The sequence below is a fragment of the Oenanthe melanoleuca genome, chromosome 2 (assembly GCF_029582105.1).
Source record: "Oenanthe melanoleuca isolate GR-GAL-2019-014 chromosome 2, OMel1.0, whole genome shotgun sequence".
Taxonomy (NCBI): domain Eukaryota; kingdom Metazoa; phylum Chordata; class Aves; order Passeriformes; family Muscicapidae; genus Oenanthe; species Oenanthe melanoleuca.
The window spans coordinates 41,371,711-41,377,154 of NC_079335.1; the positions used below are offsets into that span (position 1 = coordinate 41,371,711).

Here is a 5,444-nt window from a genome sequence, read left to right on the forward strand (position 1 = left end):
GGGGCGGGGCCCGAGGCGCGTGCCCGGCCCGGGAGCGGCCTGGGTCTGTTCCGCCGGGCGCCCAGTAATAAGGAAGTCAGCACACAGCGGTGAAACTTCACTTAATTTTATTTTTTTGTTTTGCCAGCTTGGCTTCAAACAAGACACTTAGATTCAGAAGGATCTTTGGAGCAAAAAATTAAAAAAAAAATAAAAATTTGAAAGTGCCAAAGGCAGAAAACAGATAAAAATTTAAAAGCCACAGAAATGCCAAAAAACATTTATCAAAGAGGTGCTAATTAGAGTTAGCCCCTCAGAATGATGTGACAGTTTCAAAGGCTGAAATACTTGACATTCAGTAGCACAAGAACTGTGGAAAATGAATTCCATGATGCTACATGTTTCTTCACCTGCAGAAGTCAATTACAAAACTCGGGTTCCGGGCCCTCCCCCCGAGCCATGCCGAGCTCAGCTGCAGGCGCTGCTGCAGAAGCACCTGCACATCCTACCTGGGAGCCACAACCTGCTGGGGACCCACAGGCAGGAGGGAGAGGGCAGCGCCCCTTGCAGAGCGCTGGTTAAGGGCAGCAGGCTCAGAACCATCCAAAAGGGCCCTGCCCGTGTGCACATGAGGGAAATGCACAAGAAAGCAACCTGCAAGAGAACACACCTGAAAGGGAACACATCCCAAAACCTGTGCCAGGGTCACTGCAATGAGGGATTCCCAGGAGGACCTGCAGCCTGGGCACAGGGCTGTAGCAAAGAAGACCATCACACACACACCTCGCTAACCAGTGACAACAGCCACATGCTGTTATTGACATCCTGTGTTATATATAACACACCCTTTTTTCCTTTACAGCTTATAAAGAGAGAGTTAAACTCATCCACAGACTTCTGGTAGAGATCAGAAAGAGCAACAATGCAAGATGTTTTTCTTCCAGCTAAGCTGAAACCTCTTCCCCAGCGAGGACTCAAATCACAGAAAATGCTGAGCTGGAAGAGAACCACAAGGACCATGCACAGCACCATTCCCACCCTCACACAAATGCTCGGCTTCCCTGCATTTATCCTTTGTTCATTTTAGCCCAATACTGTTTTTGCTATCTCTGCATACATAAAAATGATAAATCTATAATAGTTTTTAGTTCTTCCATTGATTTCTATTTTATCAAGTTACTAGTTTTGACCAGATTTTTGCAACAACAGAAATAAGCAGGAGTGTCAATATTTACACAAAAAGAATTAGAGGTAAGCTTTTCCGATAAAATTGTTCCTTAAGCTTCATTTCAATGATCTGTGGAGCTTTCTGTTGTCAAAACAAGCTGATTGTAGGGATTCTCCTGTGTAGCCTATTTCAGTATTTTCGTGGAAGTAGTAAAAACACTGAAAAAAAAGAGTATTTTGAAAAGTTCTCCCTATTGTAACATCACTGTAGAAAATATTGTGTCCTTGAACAGAAAAACAAAAAAAAAAAAGAGCTGTTTTTTGGAATCGAGAGCAGGTGCAGAAGGGCTATTAGAGACCACTACACAAGCCTTGTCCACTGTGGTCCATCCATAATGTAACCAGGCTGTGCTCCTATTTGCATTAAGATAATACCTGCTCAGCTCCAAGGTCAGAAAGACCTTCATTTTTTTTTTAATTTATTTTTTTTTAAGTTTAATCCTTCCTTTTTAGGTGATTCTGTGCTAACAGTGAACAGCATGTCTTGAGATATGACAGAAATAGATCCATAGGCTCACCAAACTAAAGCCCACTTGTATTCCATGAGTCTCTGAAAGCAAACAGCAGACTCCACAGTCCATCTGTGTCCAGACCCATCTATTAGATGTCAAGGCTTACATTTAGCAGCAACAAGTTGCTGCAATACTAATTGCAACCACAGGAAATAAAGCATGGGCCAAAATGGAGAAAAGGTGTAAGATCGCTGCTCTAGGTGAGGAAACTCCTGTTGAATGACTCTAAAAACTATTTTATTTCACTCTTCTTATAAAGTCTACTGGGAAAAACTGTAATTTTATTTTCAACACTGAATTTGAGAGGAAAATATCTGACAACTGGAAGCTGAACATATTTTAAAGGTGTAACTTCCTTTCAAACAGGCTGAGAGAGTGGGGGTTTTTCAGCCCACAAAAGAGGTGGCCCCAGGAAAAGCAGCTTTGCAGTACCTAAAGAGGGCCTACAAGAAAGCTGTGAGTGACTTTTCACAAGGGCATTCAGTGACAGCACAAGGGTACAGCCTTAAACTGAGACAGGGTAGGTTTAAGTTAGATATTAGTTACTGTGAAGCAGTGGAACAGGTTGCCCAGAGAAGCTGTGACTGTTCAAAGCTAGGCTCAGAGCCCAGCACTCAGAGATGCTCAGATCAACCTCCTTTAGAAGAATATGTCCCTGCCCATGGCAAAGGGTTGGAAAAAGATGATCTTTAAGGTCTTGTCCAACACAAACCATTCTGTGGTTTTAGAATTCTAAGTGCTTACACACAGTAGTGAACTCACCTCTCGCTCTCTTCAAAAAGAGTTCAAAATACAACTTCTGCTTACAACTTGGTCAAAATAGGGTACTGGTAGCCATTTCAGAAAAAAACTTTCATAAACTTTATTGTCAAATATCGCACAGTACCTATCAGGAGAAAAATCAGAACTGCACTGTGCTCAGCTCAGAAAACAAATGTTTGACAATCATGTTGTGAAATAATTTTATTTAAAAGAAGAGTTTCACAGAGTTGAGATTTTTGAGTGCTTGAGATTCTATAGATGGCCCTCATGTTGTACAACACTGTCTCCAGAGTTGCTATATGATGGTCTCCAAGCTCCATCTCAGCCTGAAAGATTTTCTATGTAATATTTGGAACAAGGTATTAATAAAAGACAACTAAGGAATAATTATTTCCTGTTTGCAGACTACAACAAACAAAGACATAGTAGTATCTTCCAAGAAGTTTAGTAGAAATAAATTTTTCTTCAGAATGAATAACTACGTTCTATAACTGATTTAAGCATGATATTACAGAGGACTGTAATGTAAAGAGAGGTAATAGTAATAAGAATATTAAAAATCAAATAAAAATGAATTCCCTCATGGTTCTTTACATAGAATATCTCTATACAATTTCTGACTCAGAAAGCACAGACAGACCTAGAGTGGTCAACTCCTTTGACATGGGGCACTGGAAAACCACTTACCCATTAACAAGTAGTATATTTCCACAGGTAATAGTTCTTTTGAGAGCCAGGACCCTTGTGTCTCTCAATCCTATAAATTCTTCACAGGATAGTTTACCTAAAAAATAAGGACATAAAACACCACTTGGGATGAGCAAAAACCTCTTACTTCTATTCATATTTACACCAAAAGAATTAGAAGTAAGCTTTTCCAGTGTTTACAAGCCCTAACTGACAGAAGTGCCCCAATGTGGGAAGCTGGGCATAAATGTAATGAAAAGTCATTAGTTCTGAGAGCTTTCAGGTTTTCAAGTGATTGCAGACTGCACCCGAACAGAGCCCCACCAAATTCCCTCATTCTATCAGTGCACAACTTGCATTTGATCAGCCAAGAAGAGCAATATAACTCATTCCCTTTAAAGCACAGAAAGTGTCAGGTATTATGTAGTAACAAAAACACAGAAAACACAGAGGCAATAATAATCCCACAGAAGACTACTGAAGAGTCTCATTCCAAGCAAACAGACATTTAAATTATTACCTGAGTCCAAAAGGGACTCATGACAAGACCATAATACTTTTCTCTCCATTAGGCTTCATTTTAAGAGGCATCAAGCAGTCTTACAGTCCCAATTCCTTTTTTCTCTCCAGTACCTTGAGAATACAAGAGAAATAAGTAAATGCAATTTCTATCCCATTCTATCTAGAAGTTAATTCCTTTCTTGTCATGGTCACAGCAAGATCTCCCTTACTTTCTTCACAGGTGCTACTTGTAAATCCACACAGCAGGCTTCCTCCTCCTCCCTTAATATGGAACCTAATTAATAACTTTTGTTTCCCATTTGTTTGTTTTAATATGCACACTTCCAAGTTCCTAATTGCACAAATTCACTGTATGTGTAAGAAGCACATTCTGCTTGTTTCCTCATCGCAAACTGGAAGTACAAGCAGTTAAATATCAGAATGAGCAAGTAAGAAAATAAAATCAGAATTTAAAAAAAAAAACCACAACAACAACAAAACAACAAACCACTAAACAAAAACAAACAAAAAAACCAAACAAAAACCATGAAGCCTTCAAATGTGCAAACATAAATTTAGAGAGAAAATTGCCAAGATATTTCAGATATGTGAAAATTCATAAGCAAAAGGCACAATCTTGCTACCAGATGCAAAAGAACTACAGCATTTTCTAGGCCACTCTTTCTAATAAACAGCCTATACAACCAAAATAGAGCAGAAACAATGAGTCTTACTCAGAGCATGAATATAAAATTTTCACTACACACTAAATTATAATATCATATGTAAAGTTAACTAATGAATGAAATCATTAACCAAATACTTAAGGACCAATAAAAAAATACCTCATTTCCTTTTCTCAAAAAATTGTCATTTCTTATTGCATTAAGATGTCAGTAAATTTATTTCACACAAAGATATTTTTTACTTCCTCTATGCAAAAGAACAAACACCTGATTTTAAAATTAAAAAATCAAATATTTAAATCAATACGCTTTAAAAAAAAATTATAGCTCTTTCAGGTTTCTGAAATTATACAAGAAAAATTAGGTGTAAATAGGAAAATAATTTTAAATGCTGCCGTGTGGTTTATAAAGGCAGCCACTCTGAAAAGACTTGGAGAATGCGGGCATCGATCCCGCTACCTCTCGCATGCTAAGCGAGCGCTCTACCATTTGAGCTAATTCCCCACCCGTAGAAAAAAAAAGAGGTTTCAAAACCTGCAGATACACATTTTAACTTACAAAAAAACTACAACACAGCTACGTTCCATAATAAAATCGTTGTTTCTTGCTGGGTCATTCTTCCCATTCACCAACAACTGACTGCAGCCCTCAGCTGCAATCGTGGGACACGTCCTTCAGCATCTACACTACCAGAATCATCTTATTTATCCTTCTATAACACGAGTCTTTGTAATTTAGCTGGTTTCACACAAGAAGCTCTCCAAAAGATTAAGTTACTTAAAAGGAACCAAATTTGTGTTTTCAGGGGAAAAAAAAAAAAAAGCGCCCTACTTTAATTGAACAACTGTTCCAAATTCAACAAGGAAACGCATGTTCTTTCCAATTTTCAGGGCATGCACATGTAAAGACTGGTTCAGGAAACGTTTACTGAAGGAAAAAAATGTTATATGCTTGAATGAAACAGGGTTTTACAGTCACACATATATATATGCACACACACGTATCCTGACACACACGTATCCTGTCGTATAAATATGTATATATTTATACATACATCTCTTTGGAAGGTATCTGGCTTCTCTGAGGTGAG

At 38.4% G+C, this 5,444-nt stretch overlaps 1 non-coding gene across 1 annotated transcript; it reads right to left on the bottom strand.

Annotated features, from left to right (window-relative positions):
* Positions 1 to 4,785: 4,785 nt before the first annotated feature.
* TRNAA-AGC (transfer RNA alanine (anticodon AGC)) lies at positions 4,786 to 4,858 on the bottom strand. The gene has a single exon. It is a non-coding gene; the product is annotated as a tRNA-Ala (tRNA).
* Between the last annotated feature and the right edge of the window lie 586 nt (positions 4,859 to 5,444).